Below are 16,363 nucleotides of genomic sequence, written 5' to 3' on the forward strand. Positions count from 1 at the left end.
GATAACCACCGGGATGTATAGTGGGCGGCGGAATCGATATCGCCCGTTTTACACTATCATCCAAAGTCAAAATTACCCCCACTGAATTGCTAACACATTCCTTTGAAGAAGATGCACTTTTAGAAAGCAAGTTTACCAGAAAAAGGTGATCAACTGAATATTACCAAAACCACAAGTGGTGTTGATAAGGACTGAAAGTATATATTGTCTGGGTTTGGGCAATTCAAAGCAATTTCAACCCACAGTATACATTAAGCCAGTTTCATTCACCCCTGCTCCAAAGCACCCTTAACTTAATTGATTTTTCCAATCAAAAACAAGCAGCCTTCTTCCAGCAGCCCAACCAGATGGGATTCCAGGCAGTGTTCTTGCAGCAGGTCATCTCTGAACAACTTTGCAATTCCAGCATTAGCATGTCAAGGTACTTTGACCCCTGCAAAGAGGTGCTGTAGCAATACATCAAGCATCTCACCTCCAAGCAAACACGATGATTTTGAATGAAGGTGTAACCTGCATTTTGAGTATGGTATTTAATACTTCTATTTGAAACTAAAAGAAAACAAGAGAAAATCCATTTTTCACACACTAATTTTGTGGGTTCATTTCAATTAGTATAAACAGTACGGGAAACAGAACAAGCTTGATATAAATTAGATGCTGGAATTGATTTGAATTGTTTAAAAAAATCAATATGTATATTATAGGAATCTTAAAAAATATATCATATTTTGATTCTCGATTTGAAGTTCATTTGAACCAATATATTGGCATCATGTTCTTAGTCACGCATAAAAAGGAAGATCAAATCCATGACCTTTTCCGTTTCCTCCCAAAGCAGCACATTTGATTTAGAGTGGCAGTTGTTAAAGCAGAAGGCAGTGGGCACAAATGGCAGCCGTTCACCAGCCATCCTTTCAAATGTCCTGGAAAAGTCAGACCGGTGAGTGGATTCAAAAGGCTTCTATTCACACAAAGGAATTCCATTAAATGAACTCATCAGTCATGTTGTTTTTTATTGATGAGTGGCACTGTGCAGCAGCGTCTGACAGGGCAGAACAGATAGTGTGGGAGCCCTGCCTTCTTTCTCTCTCTCTCTCTCGACACAGTCACACTTTCAAGTGTACGGGCACCCAACAATGACTCATCACTTGCTTATTACATCCATTATTAACTTGGCTGAGCCTCATTAAGCATGGAAATTGAGGAAAAATCATAGCAAAATAACAGCCAGAATCCATGCGTTACAAGAAGGAAGAGAAGGCAGATAAAATACCATGCACTAAGCACGGTGACATTTTCGAATCCTCAGGGTCACGCTTTGTTGATTGTATGTTTTTCCTTTCCTGACATGACTGTGCTGCGGTCTGATTTTACCACACTGAGCATTGGCGCAAAGTAATGAATGGAAGACTTTTAATTATGTTTAGGTGAATTAACAATTTGTTTCTGAGGTTTTTTTTATAATCAAAGGGAGTCATTTCAATTTCACAGCTCCATAACTACAGCTGCATTTCTGAACCAACATAAAAATAGTTTGTAGAGATTTATCAAATGATATTGTGAATTAAGAAAATATCCTACATAGTTCACTTAATCTGCAATTCTGGACACCCAAAATATCACATTACTTCTGTAGAGGTTATAAGAGAAGGTACACCATGAAAGCTGGAAAAAGCATACGACTTAAATTATTCATTTAATTTTTCATGGTTTTGACAACTTTAAAGACTTTGTAAATACATCACACGTAAAGAGATCTTTAGTTACTAAAGTACAAACATAAGAATCAGGGGCCTGGAATTTCCTCAGAGCTGCTCCCATTCCACCGCCTTAACTTTGTCTGAAGTGTGGTGTAAATCCCGTGTACACGCATTAATGGGGTTTCTGCTGCATTTCCGGTGACGTTATGGCGGTGGAATGGGAGCAGTTCTCACAAATTTCTGAACCATATTTACAGATTTAAACATGAGGCAACACATTATTAATGTTGTGAATCCTCAAAAATGAATCTTTGATTCTACAAGTAATATTAGCGTTATTATGCTAAACATTGCTTTAAAAAAAAACTAACAAAAGAAGAAACAGTAGATTGGCACAATCTCTAGGACTAAGGGGGCACGGCTCAAGCTTAGGAGAAACAAGGTGCACAGACAGTTTAGATTTAACTACTTTATACCGAGGATAGTGAATGTGTGAAGCAGACTGTCATGGAAAGCAGTGCAAATAATGTGGACAAATGTAAGGAAGATTGAATAAGTATCTGAGGGAGTGCATGGTTGATGGTACATATTTTTGGGGCTGGCACAATAGACTGCATAGTATTCTCTCTGGTCCTGTACTTTCCTGTGCTCCAGGACGTGTCCCTTTCTCAGCCCACCATCTTTTATATGTAGTAGATAAAATAGCTGGGACTATAAGTGCCTGTCCCTTAATGCAGACTGACCGCACTTTTGTGGCAGTACTTTACAGACATCACAGGCTTGCTGTCATATCTCAGCAATTATCTGCCCCTGCAAGAATATGGGGAAAAAATTCCTGTTCATTATTCATATCAACATCGCATAATGTTTGTGAAATTGTAACATATTCTTTATATATTCATTTATGATTTCACTATAAATGGCAAGCAACAGAAAGTTTCCCTCCTCTAGAAGGATAATGGTGCTAATTGTTTTAAGATGTGTTACTCTAATAATTTGTACTTTCAATGTAAAACAAAGAGAAGCCTTTTGCAAATTCTGCACCTACCAGATAGAGGCTTATTTAAGGTAGATTTTTTTAAAAGGTCCAATTCACCCCAAATGCAAGATATACGCCTTTAAAATCTCTGCTATCGACAGTATTGGATGTTTGATGTTGTTTGAATTTTTTATATCAAATTGATGAGAAGTACTAAAGTAAATAGATTTCAGCATGGATGAGTTAATAATAATCCTGGCCATCCACTGATCCAACTTAACCCTCTCCCAGCAGGGTGCTCACCTTTCATTAACCAGCACTGATGCTGGCACTGTGCCACCATCCCTTTCTCGATTGTCACTTCGTAGTGTGGCTGTACCATCAAGGGATTGAAATTTCATACCATCTGGCTCTGCTTTAGCATCCCTTCCTCTTTCTCTCCTATTCCAGCCTCGCTTTAATTTAAACTTGATTAATTAATCAGGAAAATCTCAGCATCTGAGTCCATATGAAGTGAAAAGATTAAAACCACAGAGCTGTAGCAGTGGCTGTTGTTTGGCTTCAAGGATAATTCAGTCAGTGCTGTTATTTACCTCATTAGAATTGGAATATTAAATTAAACATCCCTCTACTATTATTAACTGGCTGCCTGTAATCTATACTGCACATGAGCTTTGCAGCCCAGCATGCTTCCAATCTCAGGTTCATCATTATCCTGGTTATGTCCAGTACTGTGTATATGGATTAGCTTGCATGGTATTGATAATGAATTTTACACATCAATGTGAGGGATGTTTGCACTGGGAAATGAAACACCTTTCTATATGAAGCATCCAATGTCAGCATCAAGCATTCCCAGGTCAGGCGCAGCACAGGCTGCTGCACTGTAAAGCTCCTTCTACATTACCCCAACAACATGCTCTAGCCATAGTGCAGAAGACAATCTCCTTCTGCATCATTTTCTATTTGAGACATCAGCTTTCCTGTGACCACTCTGAATGGGATTGCCAATTAATTGTTAGATTGGGACAGTTTTGTGTTGTGCTTTCTAAGAACTGAGAAACTCTGAAATATTGAGACTGCCCAATCTCACTTCACAAAAGACTTTTACAGCCAAACACATAGAAGAGATCATCATTTCATCATTTTGGGCATGATTTGAACTGAATCTCACACCTACCTGCCAATGACCAAGCACAACTGCATCAGCTTGTTCTGGGTCAGTAGGAGCTAGTTGCAAAGTTTTGCTATCCAGTATCTAACCCATTGAAGTAGTCAGTCTGCTTGAGAGTTATTTTAAGCCTGAATGCTTAAAATATTCCACCATAGGGTCAATTTATCAGTCCTGTACATCATGAGAGTATTTACACATCCAGCACAGAGGGAGCAGGAAATTGGAAGAGTAAGCCCAGCACCAATTTCTTTCTGGATTTCAATTCAGTACTCCTCTGTATTCAGTGACCTGGAGTGCTTGCATTCATTTTACTAAAATATTCAATTGAACACTTAGCACAGCTCTTGTATTTTTGCTGGGTTTGCTGCTTTTTCTTCATGTGCCCAATTAGAATGGGAGGAAGGGAAGTTCCATGGACAAAGGAGCTCAGTTAACTCTTTTTGTCTGTTTCTTTTTGTTGCAATATCTACACAATGTTTCTTTATGAAACTTTTATTCATAATTTGTATTTTTCTAAAAAGAATTTGGGGCATTTTTTCTTACCCCTTATGGTAAATTTGTTTTTAAAGTGCCTTACAATCAGTGCTTCAAGATTAAGGTGGTACAACATGAAAGATAATATGCCAGGGAGATCATCAGGCTATCTGCAGACCTTTGCACACCTACCTGCCAATGACCAAGCACAACTGCATCAGCATGTTCTGGGTCAGTAGGAGCTAGTTGCAAAGTTTTGCTATCTCCAGTAAGGCCACCTGCAGGCAACTTGCAGCATAGGGCACTGCCAGTGGTTGGCAAAATCACCACTGTTCTCAACTGTTATTCTTGTGACTCATACTCAACTAGCTCCGCATTATCAGGTAATGAGTCGCACACAAATGGATCAAATGGGTAACTGATGCATTAGTCAGCATTGTTAGCACCTTCATCTCCTTTCTCACTGAATAGCTGACATGAGTGCCTAATGTCGCCACACAGCTGCATTTCGCAAAGTATAGGGATCGCTGATGACCCAACTTGAAGCCCATCCTGGGTGTCTGTAAGTGATCCAATTTATGTTTTATGGTAAGTGATCCAATTTATGTGTTAGTGTTTGATGTGTGAGGCCCTTAGAAGGTGTGAGGCCTTCAATCGTATGCTGCATGTGGACTGTGTGCTTGAAGTATGGATCTGCATGAAATGCAATGGCAGAGGCTGTCTGGCATGGGAAAGCAGTAAATGTAGAACCAGCTGACAGACAACATCTTCTGGCATGGAGCCTTGGACCATCCACCTGGTAGTGGTTGTTGGAGGCCAATCATCTCAGCCCCAGGGCATTGCTGCAGGAGTTCCTCAGGGCAGTGTCCTAGGCCCAACCATCTTCAGCTGCTTCATCAATGACCTTCCCTCCATCATAAGGTCAGAAATGGGGATGTTCGCTGATGACTGCACAGTGTTCAGTTCCATTCGCAACCCCTCAGATAATGAAGCAGTCCGAGCCAGCATGCAGCAAGACCTGGACAACATCCAGGCTTGGGCTGATAAGTGGCAAGTAACATTCGCGCCAGATAAGTGCCAGGCAATGACCATCTCCAACAAGAGAGAGTCTAACCACCTCCCCTTGACATTCAACGGCATTACCATCGCCGAATCCCCCACCATCAACATCCTGGGGGTCACCATTGACCAGAAACTTAACTGGACCAGCCATATAAATACTGTGGCTACAAGAGCAGGTCAGAGGCTGGGTATTCTGCGGCGAGTGACTCACCTCCTGACTCCCCAAAGCCTTTCCACCATCTACAAGGCACAAGTCAGGAGTGTGATGGAATACTCTCCACTTGCCTGGATGAGTGCAGCTCCAACAACACTCAAGAAGCTCGACACCATCCAAGATAAAGCAGCCCGCTTGATTGGCACCCCATCCACCACCCTAAACATTCACTCCCTTCACCACCGGCGCACTGTGGCTGCAGTGTGCACCATCCACAGGATGCACTGCAGCAACTCGCCAAGGCTTCTTCGACAGCACCTCCCAAACCCGCGACCTCTACCACCTAGAAGGACAAGGGCAGCAGGCGCATGGGAACAACACCACCTGCACGTTCCCCTCCAAGTCACACACCATCCCGACTTGGAAATATATCGCCGTTCCTTCATTGTCGCTGGGTCAAAATCCTGGAACTCCCTTCCTAACAGCACTGTGGGAGAACCGTCACCACACGGACTGCAGCGGTTCAAGAAGGCGGCTCACCACCACCTTCTCGAGGGCAATTAGGGATGGGCAATAAATGCCGGCATTGCCAGCGACGCCCACATCCCGTGAACGAATAAAAAAAAAAACTTAGTATTGTTGGCTAGTCATACCTTGGCAGATTTCATAAAGTGTGCCATCATTTTCCACATCTATTCATGTGTCCTGTAATGGTGTAGTCAGCATTGAGCCTGGCTACCACCACCTGCCAGGCATGGTGCACTGTCATCCTCTGGGGATGGCACACTGGAGTTCCAAACAAGGAAACCTCCTCACATCCACTTCATGCAGCAACATTCCACTTCACCAGCCATCAAACGGAAGGTCGGGAGTCGTACCACTACACCACTTGCCCAGAGACTCTGTTTCATGCCTCAATATTGAGTTCTTTGGTCTTTCAATCTTGCCATCATTTCTTCCCCTGAGCAATCTTTACCTTTAAGCGGCCGCATCCTTTAATTTTCAGTGGCAGTCCTTTAAGGTCTACATGCTTGTGATATTCTGTGGCTCCCCCTTTAACTCACTGAACTGGAAGCATATTTAAATGATATATTCATAAACTAGCTTCATAGCATCCGGCAAGACCAGCTTGTTGTTCAGCCAGTGTGTATGGTTTGGCCAGTGGTCCTCATGGTCTTTCAGCCAGGATCACTGGGTTGCCTCATTTATCCATCGTAAATGTAAAAATAAAACTGTTGAATATTATCATTTTAATTGTGTGATTTCCTGAGTATATTTTGACTAAGTTAAATATAATGGCACAATGGGGTAAGAATTCCTCCGATTGTGTTTATAATTTTGTTAGAAATATTGAACAGTAGGATTCTTTTCAAATGCATTTTCAAATTGTTCCTGCTTACAGGAACCTAAGGAATTCTTACTCCAATGTCCTTTTGCTGTGTATCTCTTTACTTGCTGGAGTTCTTTCTCAAATACCACTGAACTGATACAGTTATGATCATTGGTAGTGTTTGGAACACATGAGCAGAGCTCGGTTAGTTCCTCTCTGTAAACACTACTCAAATACTGTACTTGCTGCAGAATCTTACAGCAAATATTTTATATTAATATCAAATGTATTTTATATTAATTGAAGAAGTCAAGGTTTTTTTGCCCTTCATGACGTACATTGCATTGTCTATATGTTATGAGATACAATGTTCAGATAAAAAGAAAAATTGTGAATCCTGGAAATTTGAAATAAAAACAGAAAATGATGAAAATTTACACAACAAATCCATCTGCACCTGAATGAGAGAGGCATGTTAAATATTTTCTGACCACAGGTCCCATCCACGTTAACCTATCTCTTTTCTTTCCAAATACTGACGAATTAACTGTGCGTTTTCAGAATTTTCTGTTTTTATTTCTTATGTAGTGATCCTATAATTGTAAATATCTAAAAAAAATGCCATCATTTTGGAGGAAAGAAAATCAGATAAAATCAGATGCTTAAAAAAGTTGCACCTGCTTAGCCGGTATTTCATCAATATGGATAACCAGAGCTAGACGTGATCCAGGAAGGCCTGCAGGTGGCATTACTGCTGCTGTAGAGCAGCACATCTTAAGGGATAAATGTAAGGAGTCTTACAACACCAGGTTATAGTCCAACAGCTTTATTTAAAATCACAAGCTTTCGGAGGCTTCCTCCTTCGTCAGGTGAGGAAGGAGGAAGCCTCCGAAAGCTTGTGATTTTAAATAAAGCTGTTGGACTATAACCTGGTGTTGTAAGACTCCTTACATTTGTCCATCCCAGTCCATCACCGGCATCTCCACATCTTAAGGGATAGTGAGCCATGAATTTTCCAGTGACTGTACAAAAGAGGATGAGTGGCAGTCATTTAAAAAGATGTAGCGAGGACAGCTCAAGCCTAATTACACATTTTGTAATTAACAGACAATATGTACATTTATATTATTTATTTTGCCAGTGGCAAAGCTCTGTAACAAGATTACACACCACCAAAAACTTCACCTGCTACTTTACTGCAACTTTAATACTTTGACGACTGCAAAAATATTTCTGCCTCAAAAAAAATTACAGCTGGTCAGAATGACATTTTTTTAAGTTTATTCCTAAAGTGTTACAAGAACAGGAACAGGGAAAGATCATCAGGCCCAACAAACCTTTTGATATATCAAATCCACTCTCACTTTCTCACCATTGGCTACAAATTGCTGTTTGCCATATTGGCGGATTAATGCTTAACTAGTACGTTGAGCTAACAGTAAATGTTGGCGTCATATCCCTCAATCCTTTCTGTCTCCAGAAATGCATCTAATTGTTCTACTTCAATGGCCCTACATGATTCTATTACTCACTATAAATGGTACGGTTCAACTAAAGAACTGCAAAAAATTACTCTTATACATATGATGGGAAACATCCAAGTGTTTTGAACATCAAAAGAGACCTTCGTTGTTCAAACTTAGAGCCCACCATCCAACTTGTGCCCATCTAAAAAGCGAGCAAAAGCTGACCAACAACTTTAGAAAAAGCTGATGCAGCCTCCAAATTTCTGACAACTCCAGAGCTCCAGAGCACCAGCACCAGCACTGCCGGCCCAACACCCCACATTCTGTCTGCCACGCCTCAAAGCCATTGTTCCTGCACCGCAAACATTTGGGGAGCCTGGGAGATTGCACCGCCAAGCCCAGCTTCTCTCTCCGCCTTTGACCCGCCCAGAATTATCCCACAGTTATAACAACCATGTCAGGTGCCAAGGCAGGACAAACAACATGGCAAAACACTTGCTTAAAAACTTTAACTCTTTTAATATCTTCCAGTTCTGACGAAAGGTCATTGACCTGAAACCTTAACTCTGTTTCTTTCTCCACAGATGCTGCCTGACTTGCTGAGCTTTTCCAGCATTTTCTGTTTTTATTTCAAACAACATGCACACTGAGATCCCAGGCTTCATCTCATCGGCTGCCAAATGTATGTTTTTTTTAATATAATTTGTAATTTTCCCTTTGGTTCCAAAACCTGATAAATTCACATCAGGCAAACAACAATTTAACTTTTGTCAAAAGCAAAATACTGTGGATGCTGGAAATCTAAATTAAAACAGAAAATGCTGCAAAACACCGAGCAGGTCAGGCTGCATCAGAGGAAAGAGAAAAAGAGTTAAAGTTTCAGGTTGATGACCTTTCATCAGAACTTTTGTGATGTATTCTGCAATATGTGATCTCCTGGACTAATTTTGATCGCCTAAAAGGGTTGGAGAGAAATATTCCAGATTTTTTCCAATTGGCCTGGGTTTTTATCTGTTTTCTCTGCCTCTCCCAGGAGATTGCATGGCCCCGGGTGGGTGGAGAGTGTTTGTATTGTGATGTATGAGGCATCAGAACTATATGGGACAGGATAGATGGACCAGTGGGTCTTTTCCTGTCCGTTGTTTCCGTATCTTCGTACGTATGTTCGTGTAGCCCGTGTCTCACCTATAGTGATACTGCAGAGAAAATCCGATTCCAATCTTCACTTTGATCTGTCCTGCTGTGCCCGGAAATCACAGGGAGCGGTAGTGCATGTGCCTTCCTAATGAGCCATGATGACTCACGTTGTGATTTATGTAGAGAATTGGATGTTTCAAATCCTGCTGACCTTCATCCGCAAATATGGGCTCTGGGTCAAAATTCTGATTATCCACATAAAACACTGACAATTGCCATGCACGAAAAGAAACCTTCAGCGAGATTTTTTAAAAGAAGAACTTAATGATTTCCAACCTGCTTGTTGCCACGTTTGATGTTTATTTTTGTTTTAGGTGCACCTTGTATTTTTTTTCTTGCTTGTCAGCAGATTTTCTTTTTCACCCTCAGTCTCTTGGCCTGTACACCTGCCCACTCACTGCAGCCCCCTCTAGTTCCTTCACCTCCACTTGGCAGAGAAGAATGTCATTTTTGGGGCTCCTATACTGTCCCACTGAGCTGAACATAGGAGCCACCTCCGGACTAACACATGCGCAGTTAAAGCATGCCCTGGTGAATGTCTGGCCGATCTACAGAGGGAGAGACCCAATCTTAGTGAAGACAGCTTGGTCCTGACTCCGTACAGATTTTGGACATGAGGTCCAAATGCTGATTGACTGTGTAAAATGCAGGCGGTTGGCATGTATCACTTCTTGTTCACCAGTTTCCCTCTCATTGGATAATGAACCCATTTTTATTTTGCTAAATTTTTCATCCAAATTCACCCAATTAAATAATCTGTGACCCAAATCAGGGATTTTAATAAATAAAGGACACAGTACAAAGAAGTCTGCTAGTTACATGCTGAAGTCTGTACTTAAATACTGATAGGGTGTCTCACATTTGGCCATGAGTGTGGGAGCCACCTGATCAAGTGCCACACATGCACAGAAGAGTCCTGCTCAGCAGCTTTCTGGGGCAACCTGGGTGGTGCGTATAGTTTAAAACCTGCACAGATTTTTGCCAGTAAATGCTAACAAGCAGACACTATGCGGTAAACACAGACTGTCAAAATGAAAGTTTGCCGGTTACCATTGGTGGGGGGTGGGGGGGGAGAGATTTCCTCTGCACCAGGTGTAGCAAAATCATAAACTTGTTATTTTATAAATTCTTTTACAGTTTTGCTACACCTAGCACACAGATAACATCTCCCTCCCAGTATCTTTTAACTTTTTACAAAGGAAGCATTTCTCTGGCCCCATTGTAGCACCATGAGTGGAATGAATTATGTGCCTCATCATTCACCCACTCTAGTTTGTGAAGCTCTGCATTCAGGTGCTCATTTTATAATCTACGGTGAATGACTGCAACAGTATCACATAAAACAAAATGGAAATGATATGTTAGGGACATGTTTTTTTTCTCATGCAAATAAGCTCCATAAATCAACTCCTAATTTTCTGCAGCTCATATATAAGAGGCAGTACTTTACTTTTGCATTGCATTAAATCTACATACTGCACAGTTTGAACTTTATTTGAGAATAGTTATAAATGCCAAGCTGAGCTCAAGACCTAAAGTGACTTTAATTAGATTATTTGAAGTATATTTGGATAGACCCAACTTTGGCCAAAATTGGACCATTTTGGTCAGGACTAAAACAAAATAGTAATGCACTCATAAAAAGGAACAAGATGTTAGTTTATCTGTGAGCAAAATCCCAGCCTATTGTCATGTCAGGTGACTAGTAATGAGCAAATAGTTGCTCATGTTGGTGGCTGTACTAGGAGATGTCTCAAAAAATTGTTTTTCAGGAAGGGAGTGTTAGTCTGTTGTCTCATCATATTTTGAACATCTACTAAATTTAATCATACATAAGTTTCTAGGAATACATTTGTGAGGAACACCCATTTCGTCTAGTAGCGTTGCTGGGCATATGAATCCAAAGGTGGGGTAAGGGCTCTGAGTCAGATGCTTGGTCTCGAACTTAAGTTTCATTAACATCCCAACATCATAAATATTGTCCAGAAAGTATTGTTTTAAGTTGATAGGGGGTATGAATTTTCTGCACCCTTGCCTATTCCTATGACTCTAGGTTAAATCAAAGTACATCTCTGTATAAGCCATTCTTTCACTTTTCTAAAAAGCTTTATGAGACAGTTTTAGTGCATGTATTACATCAAGTTTATGTTTAAGCTACAGCAGATTTGGTACTGAATCACACATTGTTAATTTTATAAATTTAATCTAAATGATTAGTGTAGCATGAAGCCATGTAAATCCTTTAAATACATTTAAGTGAATGTGTTTATTTCAATGCTAAGGCATTCAGATAACTTTGATGATATTAGTCTTGCAGATCTGAATCTTTATTTGCAACTTGCTCACTACATCAGCCTTTCACCTTTTGTAGTTTAGGGAGATGACATTCTTTTTTGGTTCTTCCCTGAATAAAAATTATGCATACATAAAATCCTTGCTCTCTTTATAGTTTGTTGTTTTCATCAGTTGCGTTGAACTCATGAGGAATGTTATCTGGGTTCACTCCCAACAGTATAGATAGTAAGTTTAGCTGTAACATGATCCACCTCCAACAAATCACTGAGTACACAGGATCACATTACAAATCCATCAAACATAAGGGTACATGTCTAATAAATACTGTTCTGAAATGACAAGGCCAAACTGGCTATCTGGCAATCTTGTTTAAAGGACAAGTTTATCATTTGGGCTTCTGACTGAATAGATGTCATTTTCTCAGTAGGGGGTGAGGGAAGTATCTTCTGGTGTTTCCTGTCACTCCCTATAAAGCAACTCTAAGGATTCTGAATTTCTTTAACATGAAAAGGTTTTGATGGACTTTCACTCTCTTTGAGCAATCTTTCTGCATTTACCCATCTGATTTCACTCAGCTTGTTGGCTGTGATGCCTGATATTAGTTTCCTTATGTGACATTGCCCTTCATCTGTTCAGTCTTGTTTTATCAGGACAGGCAATTCTGAACATTTTCTGACTTTTGGTATCCTAAGGCATGATACCATAATGTACATCCTTGGTTAGGACTGCCCTTGTGTAGTCTGCACTCCATGTGTTGGCTTTCATTGTTGATAAGTGGTCTATAGAGCATCTTGAGCAGCACAAATGTGGATCAAAGTATGATGTTGTAGACATGTTTTGGTGCACACTGACACAAGTTATATCAAAATAGATTTTTTGTTTTGAATGTCTGCCCTCTGTTATGCTGAAACTACACTGCAGCAGTTTGGGATACAGTACCATTATTTGGCTGAAGATAGGGGGACACAGTAAACAACTAGGAAAAATTCAACAAAAAGATAACGTAGTAAAACGCTGTGCCTTTTTCGCAGTTAAAGAATGCCTTTAACGTTGTTTATGTCCATCCGACCATAGTGAAATAAGAAGAAAGCATTAGTTGTCTACTCTTAATAGCAAACCACGTGTATTCTTGCATAGATAATTCATTTTGATGAGCATAAGATGGAATTTGCTTTTATAATTATGTCATCGAATAATCACAGGTCAACTTTCACTGGAGATGATGTTAAGAGATTTGGGAGACTGTCATATAAATGCTTTACACATTATGGAATTTAAAAATAGAAATGGAGGCTTCTTTGCTGCTACATTTGAACACAAAGCAGTTTTGTGTATAAAAATACAATGTCGCAAGAAAGTATGGAATGAGATGTTCATATGTCCTATTGTATATTCTCCTTCTAACAAGCCTAATACAATTTATACTCTCATTGACTTTCCCCATCTTATTTAATTAGAGGGAGAAGAATAACTGCCAACAAGTTAACACTGGATGCATCCTCTCCCTGGCCCTCAAAGGCAATTGAATGGAAGCACCAAGGAGTTGATCTAATACAAGATACATCAATTCCTATGCCTTTACTAGTGATTCACAAGACAATTCCAGTTGAACCTGATTATTACAAATCTCTTATTATAATGTATTTTCCAATGTTCATTCCATTGAAGTTAATGGAAAATTCTTGACCAAATGAATCACCAATAAGAAGATTTTTTGTTTGGGGAAAGAATTTTAAATCAAAACTTTTAGGCACAGTTCTTATTATGAACCATACTTGTTAGAGTATAACAGTGAAATCAGAGGTTCAAAGCCTTGTTCATAATCAGGATTGAATTTAATACTCTTTATAAATCATTATATTGCACCTGATCAATCGAAAATAGTAGCCAGCCTGAGACTCAGGATTCACATGGTTGAATTCAGCATCAAAATGCACACTAGAGTGCCAACAGAAAGAAAAATCATTTTTTTGGATGTGTATTCTGTTGCTTAGCAACTGATAGATAGCTTGGTGGTTGTGGGTTCAAAGTTATTGTTTTCTTTCCACCTTTCAAATCCAAACTCTTAGAAGTAAGGAGGATTCTAAATTCTGGGTTAAGGACACTTTTTGTTTTAAACTATGCTTTCTAAAAGAAATCATATTTGTGAAGAAGAAAATTAGTTTTTTGAAACAGTCGTCTGTCTCACCCTCCCCATACACTGTTGAACTGGTCAGCTGACATCTTACATCTTTATATCTCCGCACCATGTGAGATTTCCAATTCTTACACTTAGGAAAAGCAGACGACTCCCTCAACAAATGACATAAAATTATAGTGTTCAATTCATCATGGGAAGTGTTAAAACCAGCTGATTTATCCCAAAAAACAGTTAAAGTCTGTAGTCAGCAAAGATCAGTATAAGACACAACTATCAAACTTTTAGTCTGTATCGGAATCCTGCAGTTCTGTAAGATGTAATAAACTGCTAGTCTGTTCTGGGACATATTCCAATCACAAAATATGCATGGTGTAGCATCACTTAGTATAATCCAGCATTACAAATGGCAGATCACATTGGGTCGACCTCATAGCCTCTAGCATGAAATCACTCTTTGCATTGAGATAAATAAAATCAGCTTAGTCCTCATTTTGTCAAAGGATTGGCAGATGTACATGGAGACTGTCCAAAACTGCCTGGAATTGCAAAGTAAAAAATGCTGGCTGTGGTCACTATAAATCATAACAGTAGTAGCTTAGTAAATATTTGCTGCATAGGAAATTCTGCTGTGGCCAAAAATGCTTTGTCATCTTACAGTGAAAATAGCTAGCAAGGCAGATAATATTTTATGTCATCTATAAACTTATTAGGCCCATTCAGTTGCAGTAAATTGCTTGAAAATTAGATTTACTTTTTCCCACCTGTCCCACAAATCTGAAAAGTGAACAGTTAAAAAGATTTGGAGTTAAATTATAATATGATTAGGTGAATGTAGATGCAAAAAAAAATCACATAGTGTAGTTTTAATTTAATCCAAAACAAAAATAACTCTCCTCAGATTGATCTCATCTCCAAATATTTTCTCCATGCCTACTAATAGATATGGTCAACTGGTACTGGTTGTATCTCAGGTGTACCTGGCTCACTGAAATATGCTAGATATGAGCAACTGTCATAAAACTATCATAAAATTGTCATAAAACTATAACCCTCCGAGAACTCTGCATTTCTCCAATTCTGACCTCTTGTGCGTCTCTGATTTCCTTCATCTCTCCGTTGGCGACTGTGCCTTCAGCTGTCAGGCCCTAAGCTCTGGAATTCCCTCTCTAAACCTCTCCACCTCTCTCTCCTCCTTTAAGACATTCCTTAAAAACTACCTCTTTCATCAAACTTTTGGTCACCTGTCCTAATATTCCTAACTTTCCTGTGAAATGCCTTGGGCTGTTTTACTATGTTAAAGGTATTATGTAAATGTGAGTTGTTGTTGTTGATCCTTCTAGCAGAAGGCTCACTACATCATAATGTGAGATGGCCCCCAAAAATTGTGTAGTTCATAAATTGTAGGCCTGCCAACATGGCAGAGTGAGGATGTGCCTTTGGGGAGTATAACCAACTGCAGTGCAAAAATCTGGAAGGGCACTTCTTATGTAGGGGTAGATTCTCCTGAGGAGATTTTCAGACCAACTGCCGGGGTGGGGGGGATGGTGATGATGGAAATGGGGCAGTAGTGTCCTGAAAATGCTGGGGTATGACATGCCTTCCTTTCCCTACCAACGGTCTGCCTGATGCTATCTTCCTAAGAGCCTATTTCCGGGGACCGAGGCACCCACACTTTTAACCTGGAAATCAGGATTCTATGACGTAAGTGGGACCTGGCCTGCCATTATAGGACTCAACTGGGCGGAGCAAGCACAGTGCGTCATTGACCCTGATTTGCATATTAAAAATGCTACCACCTGATTCAGGCAGGTGCTCCGGCCATCCAATGGTCGGTTCTTGGGAATATACCATCAGCCACACTGTTGGTGGGAACAAGGCAGTAAGTCATACCCCACTATTTTGGGGGCACCACCACCCCATTTCCACCCAGCAGATGGACTGCAAAGGTCCTTCAATGTGTGGTTTGCTCATACTGAAAGAACAGACCATTCCATTGGTTTGACAAATCAAATGGTTCATTTCTATAATTAAAGGAACACAAGGGGGCTTTGGTTCTACAGCAGATTAGGTCACTGATTTAAATTGCTAATGACTGCATTAAGCAATATAAGTTCTTGTATTATGAAAGAGTTGCTATGATCTGGAATTCACTGCCTGAAAGGGTGGTGGAATCAAATTCAATAGTAACTGAATTGCAGGGCTATGGGGAAAGAGCAGGGGAGTGGGACTAATTGGATAGCTCTTTCAAAGAGCTGGCACAGGTATGATGGGCCAAATGGCCTCCTCCTGTGCTGTATGATTCTATGATTCTAGGTGTTTGTTGTCCAGTGTGAATCTTTCATTAATTAATAAACTGGTTTGTCTTGTAGAACATGACAGAAACAGGGGCTAC

This window comes from Heptranchias perlo, chromosome 1 (genome assembly GCF_035084215.1).
Source record: "Heptranchias perlo isolate sHepPer1 chromosome 1, sHepPer1.hap1, whole genome shotgun sequence".
In the NCBI taxonomy this organism is placed as follows: domain Eukaryota; kingdom Metazoa; phylum Chordata; class Chondrichthyes; order Hexanchiformes; family Hexanchidae; genus Heptranchias; species Heptranchias perlo.